Here is a 13,835-nt window from a genome sequence, read left to right as displayed (position 1 = left end):
ATTCTATTCTACTGATTCTCTCCAGCTATGTTGCAATTATTTTGGTTGTTTTCTTAAAAGTGAATTTTAGGTAAATTTCCAATATAAAATTTTAAAAAGCAGCAGGTGGTGGATCTTTTACTTCCTGTCTCAAATACACAAGTGAGTCTTAAAGGAAGCATTGTCATTGTTTGTTTTTTAATATTTGTATTCGTTCTAGGGATGTGGGCACTGCTGGGATGTCTGACATTTATTGCCCAAGCCTAGTTGCCCCAGATAGAACTGAGTGGGCCACTTCACATGGCATTTAAGCCAATCATGTTGGGTGTTGAACTGGAGTTATATACAGGCCAAACTGGGCAAGGACAGCAGATTTCCTTGAGAGTTGAATATTTACCACAATCTGGGATTTCAAGGATTTTCTTTTTTTAAATTGAATTCAAATTCTGAAATTGCAATGGTGAGAGTTGAACTTATGTTCAATATTAGTCCAGGCCACTGGGTTACCAGACCAGTAACCTAACCACTACAACACCATACCTCAGTATATACTTCCATTATAAGCCGTGCAGAATGGGCAGTTTCCTTTCTGCGCCCCCACCCCCAAAAACACACCTTTTACCCACAATTACTTCATTCATCCAATTTGAAAAAATAGTCAATATAATGGGCAGCACGGTTGTACAGTGGTTAGCACTACTGCCTCACAGCGCTAGGGATCCGGGATCGGGTCACTGTCTGTGTGGAATTTGCACATTCTCCTCGTGTCTGCGTGGGTTTCCTCCGGGTGCTCTGGTTTCCTCCCACAGTTCAAGGATGTGCGGATTAGGTGGATTGGCCATGCTAAATTGCCGCTTGGTGCCAGGGGGACTAGGTGGGCTAGTGGTTGGTACCGACTTGATGGGCCAAATGGCCTCCTGCTGCACTGTAGGATTCTATGAACTTACGCATTTCATATTCTAATTTATTTAATTTTTTTCAGAGAAAGTATTTTTCTGTTCCCCCCCCCTATCAAAGATGTTTCCTATTCCCTCCTCACCAAAATTCTATAGAGAAGTGTTTAACTAATACTTTGTAATGTCAAAAGATATTTTGCAGTTGTAAAGCAAGCTGATTTTACACACTGAAGTAACGACACAGCAGGCTTACAGAGCTTGGAGACAGCTGACAGCAATGACTGTCAGCACCCGTTTTTTATGAAAGCTGCAACCAAATCCTAACATCTGCTCCAGCACAATTTACTTTTTACATGACATTTTAACAAACATAAAATCAATTACATATTAACAGTACTACTTTCTCTGTTTAGCATTTAAACTGCGCTCAATATCACTAGCATCAACTGCATTCTAAAGAATTCCTCCCAACGTACTACTTGGAAATGAACACATAATTAGATATTAAATGCTGGATTTCCATTCCGAAATTTAGCCTGAATAAAACTGCCCATGGAAACGCTTACAATACTAATTCAGTCTGGGCTACCAGATTATTGAATCTGTACTCCACTAAGAGACGCATTCTGTCATGCGTTACCAAACCTTGTGAAACAAGAGCAAGCTTTTGCATCTGGCTTACAATAATTCAATGAAAGCCTGGCACACTGGCAACTAGACAGACCCCCTGCATGTACAGAAGATCCGGTGGGCACATTGCCATAATTACTAAACAATGTTTCTGCTCCACTTTCTCAGCTGCAGCATACGCAATACAATTTCTTCAAACAAACTAACGGGGGGAAAGTTGTACACTCTGAACAAAAGCATCAATTGTACCATCTAAACAAGTTGGGTTTTATTCCCTTTGTATTAAAGCTGCCTTGCAACACCTTTTCAATAGCCCAAGCCTCATCATGTAATGCCCATAAATGGCCTCACAGTATGATTTGAACATTTTGAATTGTTGACTGAAAAAAGGACAAATAGTAATTTAGGTACAACTAAAGAGCAGTTCTATGCCCTGGGCTAAATATTCCACTTATACAGCCCAAGCATTCTCACCATTGACAACACAAACACACCACCCGGAATAGTGGAGCAAAAGCGCCACATTTATTTCCCAAGCACTTGCTCTTAATTTCATATATTCAAATGGAGCAGCTGTTCAAAAGTAAAGATTTTTCTCTATTTTCCCACATGTTAGCATCAGCAACTTAGCTGGGTTAGTGAATAACAGGCAGCAAAATATCAAAGTATCTGGAAGTTTGTGTTTAAAGCAGATAAGGGGAGAGGATGGCCTGGAATCTCATCTTGCATGTGCCTTTTCTTCAAATAAAACTCTTTTCAGTCACTTTGCAGCAATATTAAAATTTTTGCTTTGTAACACTACATGAAACATGAAAGGAAAGATTGCCCATATATTCTTGGCAAATCTTAAAGCAGAAAACAGGCTGATGAGAGAAATCGTGCATCAGGAGCAAAACTGCACAAAAAGCATAGTGGGGGAAAGACCTTAAAACGTGCAAAAGTCTTTTTGTTTAAGATCGAAGGGGAAGACAGTAAACATCTTCTTCCAGCAGTTAGATTCCTTTATACCTTACAATACATGAATCCTCCAACAAGACAATACTCCAACACATGCTCAACTGGACTTAATCCTCAAACCTCCTTCAGGTATGACGCGCTGAGAGGGCATGCGCAATCATGGACTTCCACTGGATTGGTTCATGATTATGCTTGGTGAAAGTACTGCAGTGGTTTGGCATTGCCATCTGCAGTCTGGCTGATCAAGACACCCTCTCACTCTGACCACCTGCCATCAGGCGCACTGGAAGGATTTTACAGGCTGATAATAAACTGTGCTATGAACATACCTCCCAGGGCCATCAAGTCCCCAAGTGGGGCTTGAACCCAGAGCTTCTGGCCCGGAGATAGGGACACTGCCACTGTGCCACAAGATCACCCCCTCATCTCCCACAAGACCACCTCACCCCCAACTTTCAATTAGAACTGAATCGTGGAAGACTAAAAACAATGGAGAAATTTAAGAGTTCTGTCACCAATGGAGGTGCTTCCATGCATTGGAACATAAACTGGTCAGAAAGAAACAACATTCCACATTAGTCAAAGCTCAAGGTTAATTTTGCAGTCACTAATTCTTCAGACTCCAGCTGTCAAGTTTCACTTCCCTGAAGTTTTAAATTAGTCATCCATAAATTATATGGTCAACTTTGCATGCAAACTTCGGTTAATCCAGATTTCTGTAGCCAATTCCTCTCGACATTATGTACATCCATCATTGCGGTGTTCTCCAAGTATGTTAGCATAAAGATCAAGATCCTAGTGTTCAAATTCTTCCAGTTTTCTCTGTGACCTTTTCCCAGCAATATATCACAGTGCAACCTCTGCTTTACCAACCCTAAATTATTGTTCCCAGCTCCCACAACCCCCCTAACCTTTCAGCCAGCAAATTCTGCTCTATGGAACTTGCTCCCAAAAGCATTTTGTATTCCTATTGCTTTTCAACCACTCCTTCAATTCTAGTCCTCCCATCTCCTGCAAAGCATCTTCCACTCTCCCTTGTAAAATACTCTTAAAATGCTTTTCCTCACGGGACACGCTATATTAACTCTTGTAACATATCCAGAGTTAAGAGATTACTGCAGCTTTCCGATGAATATTACATGCTATTACATGCTGATGAAAATTAAAGAATCATGAAACAGGGTTTGAGCATGTTTTTTTGAGTAGTTATAGAGTCCTGAAAAAAAGAGATTTTTTGTGTACATACTGGCTCAGTGCATTCCAGCAAATGAACTGATGCACATCGCTACATGATGAATCAGATGGCACACACTGTGGCATCCATTGCTGCCAATTGTACATAGCAATATAATAACTCTTATTTTGATTCTACTTAGCTCAGGAGTGCACTAACGTGCTTCATATCATATGTTTTCATATGGAATCTGCTTATAAATCAAATAATATCACCTTAGCAAAATCTGTGTAAAACGTGCATTGAGGACCTGGTCATCAGCACAGCTAACAGCCTCCCTAAGCAGCAAAAAACATTAGCAACCGAGCACTTCACCACTTAAACATATGCTGTATTGTTAAAACATCTGAGGCTATAGATAGTATCTATCTGAAATCAATAAATTCTACAGTACTGTACATTCTTCTGTTAATAAGATCCAGAGAAACTCAGTCAGTTTCTCCAGTATATCAAATCATATCATATCACAGAATCCCTGCAGAAGACGACCATTCGTCCCATCGAATCTGCACTGACTCTGATAGAGCATCCTACCCAGGCCCTATCCCCATAATCCCGCATATTTATTCCGCTAACCCCCCCCACCCACCCCAGCTAACCGACACACCTTGGGACACTAAGGGGCAATTTACCATGGCCAATCTATCTTTGGACTTTGGAAGGAAACCAGAGAAACGGGAGGAAACCCACGCAGACAGAGGGTTCAGTCCTTGGGCTCCATTCTCCCCGTGGGAAACCCACGGGGAGAATGTGCAAACTCCACAAAGTCACCCAAGGCTGAAATTGAACCCGGGTCCCTGATGTCGTGAGGCAGCAATGCTAACCACAGTGCCAGCCCACATATCACTCCACAATCAAGTAACGAGTAAATATTAAAAATTAACAATGAGTTAAAAATATAAAGTCTATTATACAGCACAATAAACATCAGTCGTAAAGTGGCAAGTACATGATGTCTGCTTTTATTTTTCTCCCCTTCTGCTTTGTTTGTTACCATCCCGCAAACTGAAAAGGGCAAGTTCTCACTTAAAAAGTGAACAGTTCCTGCAGTTATTGTTCTGAAAATATTGGCCGTGGAAGTGAATAACTAGGAGGTTATAACCACAAACTTCGGCACAGGGGATTGGGAGTAATTTATTATCTTGGATAGGTGACTGGCTGATGGACAGAAGACAGAGAGTCGGGATAAATGTTTCTTTTTCTGGATGGCAGGAAGTAACTAGTGGAGTGCCAGAGGGTTCAGTCCTTGGGCCCCAGCTATTTACAATCTATATTAATGACTTGGATACCGGGATACAAGGTTCTACAGCCAAATTTGCAAATGACACAAAAATAGGTGGGACAGTAAGTTGCAATGAGGAAACAAGAACCTTACAAATGGATATAGATGGGTTAGGAAAGCAGGCCAAAATGTGGCAGATGGAGTTTAACATGGATAAGTGTGAGTTCATGTATTTTGGTCAGAAAAATGGAAAGGTGACTTAATATCTAAATGGGGAGACACTTCGGGGGTGCTCCAGTGCAGAGGGATCTGGGTGTCCTGGTTCTTGAGTCACAGAAAACTAGCATGCATGTACAGCAGATAATAATGAAAGCAAATGGAATGCTGGCATTTATAGCTAAAGGAGTAGAATATAAAAGGTAAGGAAGTATTGTTGCAACTATACAAGGCATTGATGAGACTGCACCTGGAGCACTGTGCACAGTTTTCATCCCCTTATATGAGGAAAGATGTAGTGACTTTGGAGGCAGTTCAGAGGAGGTTCACTAGGTTGATTCCAGAGATGAGGGGTTTGCCGTATGAAGAGAGATTGAACAGTTTAGGCCAATACGCTCTGGAATTTAGAAGAATGAGGGGAGATCAAATTGAGGTATACAAGATGATAAAAGGTATGGATAAAGTAGACATGGAGCAGATGCTTCCGCTAGTGGTGCATTCTAGGACGAGAAGTCGTGGTCTTAGGATAAGGGGTAGCAAATTTAAAACAGAGTTGAGGAGAAACTACATCTCCCAAAGGGTTGTGAATCTGTGGAATTCGCTACTCCAAATGCGGTGGATGCTGGGACAGTGAGTAAATTTGAGGAGTTAGACAGATTTTTAATTGGTAATGGGTTGAAAGGTTATGGGGAGAAGGCAGAAAAATGGGGATGAGGAGCATATCAGCCATGATCGAATGGCGGAGCAGACTCTATGGGCCGAATGGCAATTCTGCTCTTATATCTCATGAACTTATGAACAAACATACATGCCATTACATTATGGGATATCTCATTAGTGTTTCAGTGGGTTGCCCCATTGTGCCATTTAGTTGAATGTAATCCTGTGGAAGTGATTTTAAAAAGGAAAATAAGTTTTTAAAAGTTTATTTATTTAAATAAACTACCTGCATGCTAGTTTTGTGAGACTCATGAACACCCACTGGAGCACCCCGAAGTCTCATCCCATTTAGATATTAAGCTTACATTAACACTGCAATGAAATTACTGTGAAAATCCCCTGGTTGCCACACTCCAGAGCCTGTTTGGGCACACTGAGGGAGAATTTAGCATGCCAATGCACCTAACCTAACCAAAAAAGTATTTTTTTTACAAAATTATAACAAAAAAAACAAAATAAAGCTAAGCAAGGATGGAGATAGAGGAAGCTATAAGTTACCTTGGATATACAAATTTCAAATCCAAAAACTTAAGATGCTGCTGTCAAAGCTATATTGTGTGATTATCTATATTCATTATAGCTCACTAACAAACAAGATATAACAGCTAAATCATCTCAGGAAACCCATGTTTTCTGCTTTGTGCAATGTGTTGGCTTTTGTGGCACTTGCATATGAATGAATACTAGAGTGTATCACAAAGGTGAGACACATTATAGATTATCCTTTCCCTCTTGCTCTAACCCATGCTCATGTGGATTCCAATCACCATCAAGTCAATTGTGCAAGCATAATGTAGGTGATGAGCAGGAAACAAAATCCTACATTACTAACTGAACTAAGTCTGTCTTCGGACGACTGGGATGTGGTGGGACATCAACCAAATGGAGCAGCCCAATGACGTACACATCAAATTGAGCAGCAAGATACTGGCCGGAATTTTACCGGCACGCCCACCCCGATTCCGGGGGCGGGCGAGGCTCGGAAAGCGGCATTCTCCGTTGGCCTCGGGTGGGATTGTACGCACCTCGGGCGGATATGCCGGTAAAGTTCCGCCCAATGTTTTGTATATTAAAGTATTACATTTTGATGCAAGATAATAGGTTTATATGTCTATATTTTATTCCAGTTTTCGGGATGAGAGATCTTGGCTCTTGGAATTGCATGAGTGTTATCAGTTTTTACTCCGAAAAGGAAAAACTATTCCCGTATTTATGATGTTATAACACAGAATATACAAAAGTACAGATGGGAATGAATTAAACGGCACATTAGAAAAGGATGCATTCTTTAGTCCTTAAACTAGTTATGTGCCTCTGTATCATCATGTTTACTATGGCCACAGTGCTCATTTGATCCATTTGTAACCATAATGTACATCCGAGTACCATTATTGTAATAAAACTAAATTGCACCAAATATCTGCCACATCAAAAGTACAAGCAACAAATTCAAAATTTTAGTTAAGAAAAAACTCTCAATATAAAAGTAGCCAAAGATTGATAGTACATAGTTGATAACTGAGAGCTAAAATACACTACAAAAGCAACTTACATTTATATCACATCCTTAACAGAAATATGCCCCATGACACTCGTGAATGGCAAATATTAATGCTAAACAAACTAACTGGTTATTAGGACTCCTAATCAAGGATTTAAGATTGTGATAGAGAAGTGGAGAGAAATTTAGGTCAGGAATTCCAGTTCACTGTGCCCATTTGGCTAAAAGCACAATTATCAATGATGGAGGGTGCACAAGAGTTCAGACTCAAAAATGCAGACATTTAGGATGGCTTAGTCATGCTAGGTGACCTGACATAGGAAAGGCAAGGCTATTAAGAGATTGAAGCATGAAAATGAGAATTTTAAATTACATGCTTTGGAGGGGAAACTAGGAGCCAATAATGGTCAACAAAAAACTCCCATGTTGGATAAATGGGCCTTGGTGCAAGATAAGAGATAGGAAGAAGAGTTTTGGATGGCCTGAAGTTTAAATTTGAATTTTCCTAAATCTCGCTACCTGCCTCCAGGATGAAAATTCAGAACATGGGGTCAGAAGCTCAGCTCAGGGTCAACAGGGAGTCAACCCATGGAGCACATTTCTTCTTTTCTTAATTTTATGGGTTCCTGTTTCTTCCTCTGTCTTCTTTCTTTACTGGGAACTTCCATTTCTTTTGTCCTCTCTCCTGTTTTTTCTTGCTAGGTCACTTCAGAGGGCAGTTAAAAGTCAACCACATTGATGTGGGCCTGGAGTCACATATAGGGCCAACCAGGTAAGTAGAGTAGACTTTAGTGAACCAGATGGGTTTTTGCAATGATTGTTTCATAGTCATCATTACTGAGACTAGCCTCAATTCCAGATTTCATTAGCAAATGAAATAATGGGATGGTACCTCAAAAGGGTGCCTCTTTTTTATATTCACCCAGTGTTGTGATTACTCAAGTAACCTACAATTGTCAACTTAAACACTCCTTAACTGTCATTAAGGGGATCAAGGGTTACAGGAGAAGGCAGGAGAATGGGGAGGAGAATCATATCAGCCATGATTGAATGGCGGAGCAGATTCGATGGCTGAATGGCCTAATTATTCTCCTATATCTTACGGTCTTATGGGGACATGGAATCAGTGGCAACGCTACAGAATTTGTGGCCAGGATTGAAGACGATGGCTTCAATCTTCCCACTATTTAACTGGAGGGAAAAAATGGGGACTTGGGCATCAAAATGGAAATGAGTGAATGTCTGAGCAAATGGAGTATCTTGACAAACGGCGAGCCAAAAGATGAATAGCTGCAGGTTAAAAATGCAGTTAGGTTGCCCTGGGGAGAAGCTTTCCAAAGAAACAGATGCAGGAGGAAGTGGGATTAGAAGGCGGATGCAGTTGGTGAGAGATACAAGGAAGTGGCCAGAATTGGTTGTGTTTGTGGTTTAGATCATGTGAAAGGAGAGGTAGCAGAAGATGACAAGATTGGAAAGGTGATTGTGAATATAGTACGAGAGTCTATATACTGACATGATGACAACCATAGGATTCATACAACTTAAGAAACATCAAAGAAAAGAGAGGCTTGAGTTTGCATAGCAACTTTCATAACCTCAGGACATCCCAGCACACTTAAAGTTGTCCTGTTATAGCTTGATATATTGAATTGTTATAATTTTATAGCATAATTACAGTTGTGGGCCATTAAATATTAAGTTAGCTTAGATATTTTTATTCAAAGTTTCTCATACAGAAATCAGTATCCATTTTCCCGTTTGTTCTTTACAAATCTGTTTTTGCAAGCATGGAAATCATACCTGAAGTTAAAAATTAAAAGTACAAAGTGAACTATTCACAACTACAGTGCTTTGTTTGCTTGAATAGAATGGAAGCAATGCCAGATCTTGTTGCAGTGGGCATCTCAGTTAAATTTCATCCTGCACGCTCAGCTCAAAAAAGACTCGGCGCCATAACTTTCTGAAAGTACAAGCTAATATGCAGTGTTGAGGGCAACCAGGAACTTGGGTGAACAGAGGACCCAACAGTGCATCTCCTTAACTGATGAGATTTTAGGGTTAAGAAATAAACAGCCAAAGGACTGAGAAGAAGGGGAAACTTGAGTTAAGTCAGGTACAGAAAGAAAAATAAGGAACAGGAAAGAGTGGGAACAAAAGAGAGACAAAGGGAAAATTAAGAAAAAACACAAATTTTAAAGTCACGTTTTTTAAATCTCCAATGACAATTTACTACTTGCAGGAAGGAGACTGAACAGCTTACGCTGCCCCCTTTCAGGGCCAGATAGACTGACACACCATTAAAAATCATAGCATTGTTAAAAAGGTACTTAACACTGTTATGTTTCGGCAAGAGTAACAGCCAATTAATGTACCAATGCAGCAAGTCCTTAAAACAAAAGGGAGGAGGCCAAGGATAAGATGCTATTTGCATAAACCGAGCAGTGGAGGGACATAAATTAATCAATAAGTTCTGGAGATTTGCAACTCATGGCACATCTCTTTATCCCCTGAACTGCAGGTCGATTTGCTCATGAATTGGGGCATATTTTGTCAACAAGGCATTATTTTTCCTGCAAGATTTGGGCCAATGTCTACCAAAGATAAAGCACTGACTGTAGATCTGAAAAAAATTTTTTTTAAAAACAAAAGAAACATAGACAACTATGGTTTTAATACAAAAGTAACAGGGCCAAATCCAAAAAGAAATTTGTGATTAAATGTTAATATTTGAGATCCGCAAACAATCTACCATCATTTGGACACAACAGAATTAAGTTTTGGCAGTGTGCAAAGTATATAAAAACTAAACTTTTCAAAATAAAATGTCCTCCTAGGTATTTATACAAATAAAATCTAGCAACACCTGCTGATTACTAAATGAGCTGTTAACTATAGATCATTAAAATTCTTTGAATATTTGTCAATGAATGTTCTGAAAATATGCAGTTTTCCTTTGGTTCCTTAGTTCTGAGCTATTGAAGTTATCCAAGGAATTTCTTTTAAAAATTAATATTTAAAAGAACAGCAGTAGCACATATATTTCACAGTACATTCCTACCACTTCTTCAGATTGATAATTCATAACATATATAACATCAGTACATGAAAATTCAACTCAACAAGACTGGTTTATTTGTTAAATTAAATATTCTTGCCCATTTGTTAAACAGCGATCCTCTTTACACTTTAACACAGATCTTTTTCGACAAAGACCGAAGTATTGCAGATGCTGGAAATTTTAAACAAAGATGGAAAAACAGTGGAGACACTCGGGGCAGCAACCACATTTTGTGTACAGGCCTCCTTTCGAACAAAAGATATAAGAAATGAATAGTACTTACAAAAAAAAGAAACAGAACAATAGAAAGGTGGAAGGGGAGAAAAAGGGAAGCAGAAGCTGACAAAACACCCACACACACAAAAAGAAACAGAACAACAGGTTAAGAGCTTTAGTAGAATAGAGAAGAGATGCTCTACATCTTTCTGCTTGTCACTTTGCAGCCTTCTGGACTTCATACTAATTTTAGCAGAGTTTCAGGGCTTTATTGTTCCCGTTTTATCTCTGCGAGTAGAAAACTGGTAGTTCCTGACAACAGGAGAGCCTAGCATTTCTGGCGACATGATGAGAGCGAGAGCAAGAGAGCGCAAGAGAGAGAGAGAGAGAGAGAGCATGTGGCGGGAAGGTGCGAGGGGGAGGGGGCATTTGGCAAAATGTAAATTAACATTTCTTTCTTTCACCTTGGCTCAAGCAGCACCAGGTCAGAGAAAGCAATGAGCTGCAGGACAGGCAGCTGCTTTGTGAAGGGAGGCCAGAAGTTCTCCAACAAAAAAGGCCTGCCTTAGTTAGCAGCTTCCAGTTCCATACAATCAGAATTGTGCACATGAGAAGTCTGAATAGTCATGGACTATTGGAAAACTTGGAAGGGTCAATTGTTAAGCACTCACTGTCCTGAACAATCCAAATAATTCTTGGTAAGAGCACACACACAGTTCAAAGTAATTGGTTCTAGCTAGTCAACATTCTCTACATACTTAAGTAGTGAGACATGACAAAAATGCGCTCTAAACTGTTGTGGTAGTTCTTAGCTTGCCAGTATAACAAGGAGGAAATATTCATGAGGGCTGCAGAGAACAACGTGGTTCTACAGGTGTCATTTTAGCTTCATGCCTTCTCTTCCTGTCTGCACCACTACTTCTCCAATCCTCCAAAGATCCACGTCTGGCCCAGTCCTAGTTGTCATCTAAATGTCTCCTTTTGATGACATCATCCAAAGACACATCAGGTTCCATATATATGTTGACAATACCTAGCTATACCACAACGCTACCTCTTTCAGCCCCTTATTGTCTGTGTTGTCAGACTGTCTTTTTTTTATTTGTGGGACATGGGCGTCGCTGGCTGGCCAGCATTTATTGATGTGGAGATGCTGACGTTGGACTGAGGTAAGCACAGTAAGAAGTCTCACAACACCGGGTTAAAGTCCAACAGGTTTATTTGGCACTAGCTTTCGGAGTCTCAGGCTCCTTCGTCAGGTGAATCATTTATTGTCCATCCCTAGTTGCTCTTGAGAAGGTGGTGATGAGCTGCCTTCTTGAATCGCTGCAGTCCACATGCTGTGGGTTGACCCACAATGCCGTTAGCATTCCATCCTCAGTATACAGAAATTCAAGCCAATTAAAGACAGCCTCTACCATAAACCTCATTCTCTTACCCATGATTGCATATCCTTCCTCGATCATCACCTCAGGCTGAATCAGGCTTTTCACAACCTCAGCGTCTATGTGACCCTGACCAGAGCTTCTGACCTGATATTTATGCCAAAGACAACTTTGTTCCACATCCATAACATCATCATACTCAGCCTCACCCATGTATTTTTTTCTTAACCTTCAGCAATGAGTAGTCCAATGCTCTGCTACCTGTCTTCCACCCCATATAAACTTATTGGCTATATCGTTTTGCACACCAAGTCCTGTACAACCCATTTCCATGTGCTCGCTGATCTACATAGGCTCCCCGTTTATAACTTGCAGCCATGTCTTCAACCATCCAGACACTAATCTCTGGAAATACTATCCCCAAGTTGCTTCACTTTTGCTCCTCCTTTAAGTCTCTCCTTAAAAATCTACCTCTTCCACAAAGCTCTTGATCAACCCTCCTAATGCTCCTGTGAAGTGGTTGGATTCTTTTAGTACAACAATGGTGATATATAAATGCATGTTACTGTTGTAAAGCAACGTGAGACTTTTATTACCTTGTAACTTCCTTTATATCTTCAGAGCAGAAGAGATATCCAATAGTCAAAAGTTTTCTTTTGGAATGGTAAATGTTACGATAAACAGATCACTATGCACAATAAAATATTTACAAATCTGAAAAATCAAGGTTATGAATTTTTAAATCAAACTTTGATCCAGAATCTAATCACTGAACGGCATCAGGGACACTCAAAGTCCATTCTTCCAACTATTTTGATACCAGATCTTCTGGTTTATTTTAATTATGATGTGGAGATGCCGGCGTTGGACTGGGGTAAACACAGTAAGAAGTTTAACAACACCAGGTTAAAGTCCAACAGGTTTATTTGGTAGCAAAAGCCACACATTTTAATGAGCCAGGTAAAGCAACCCAGTTATCCTGAAACCTGCAGGTTACACTTTGTAATCAAACTTAATTTTAACACAAGTGTCAAAGAAACCCATTATATTAAGTGGGACACTCTCAATATTCCTTATCCCAGATAAAATGTTTTTAATCAAAATAGATTTGAGACATTACAAAGTTTGAATTCCTAAACTGTCCCAGGTATTACTGCACAGACATCTACCGCCCAACATATTAAAATTGGGTGCTGCTTTTCAATGTGTTATCTGTGACTAGTAGATGTAACAGATGTCATAAATTCTGGTACTGTGTAATGTCAGAAGTAATATACCATACCAAGTGTTACATATAAAATAACATAAAACATTTAGAACTTTTTCCAAAACAAACCTTGGTAATATATATAATAACTCTTGATTCTACCTTGTAAACATTCTTAGAATCATAGAGTCCCTACAGGGCAGGAGGCCATTCGGCCCATCGAGTTTGCCCTGACCACAATCCCATGTCCTATCCCCGTAACCCCACATATTTACCCTGCTAATCCCCTGACATTAGGGTCAATTTAGCATGACCAATCCACCTAACCCGCATATTTTTGGACTGTGGGAGGAAACCGGAGCACCGGGAGAAAACCCACACAGGCACGGGGAGAATGTGCAAACTCCACACAGACAGTGACCCGAGGCCGGAATTGAAGCCAGGTCCTTGGCGCTGTGGGGCAGCAGTGCTAACCACTGTGCCACCATGCCATCCTTTAACATGAACAGCATTTGGTAGAAGAACACCTAGTTACAATTACAGCATTTCATCTCTATATTCCCCACATAATCCATTCTCTATGCAGCATAGTAGAACTAATCAGTTGCTTATCA

The 13,835-nt window shown here is 40.1% G+C and overlaps 1 protein-coding gene across 5 annotated transcripts in view; it reads right to left on the bottom strand.

Annotated features, from left to right (window-relative positions):
- The window catches only part of akt1 (v-akt murine thymoma viral oncogene homolog 1), a 120,780-nt gene that overhangs the window by 76,960 nt on the left and 29,985 nt on the right, over positions 1-13,835 (bottom strand). The gene's annotated exons all lie outside the window — the stretch shown is intronic.

The sequence above is a fragment of the Mustelus asterias genome, chromosome 18 (genome assembly GCF_964213995.1).
Source record: "Mustelus asterias chromosome 18, sMusAst1.hap1.1, whole genome shotgun sequence".
Lineage (NCBI taxonomy): Eukaryota > Metazoa > Chordata > Chondrichthyes > Carcharhiniformes > Triakidae > Mustelus > Mustelus asterias.
The sequence above is the reverse complement of the archived record's forward strand: the minus strand, read 5'-3'. Positions and strand labels throughout refer to the sequence as shown.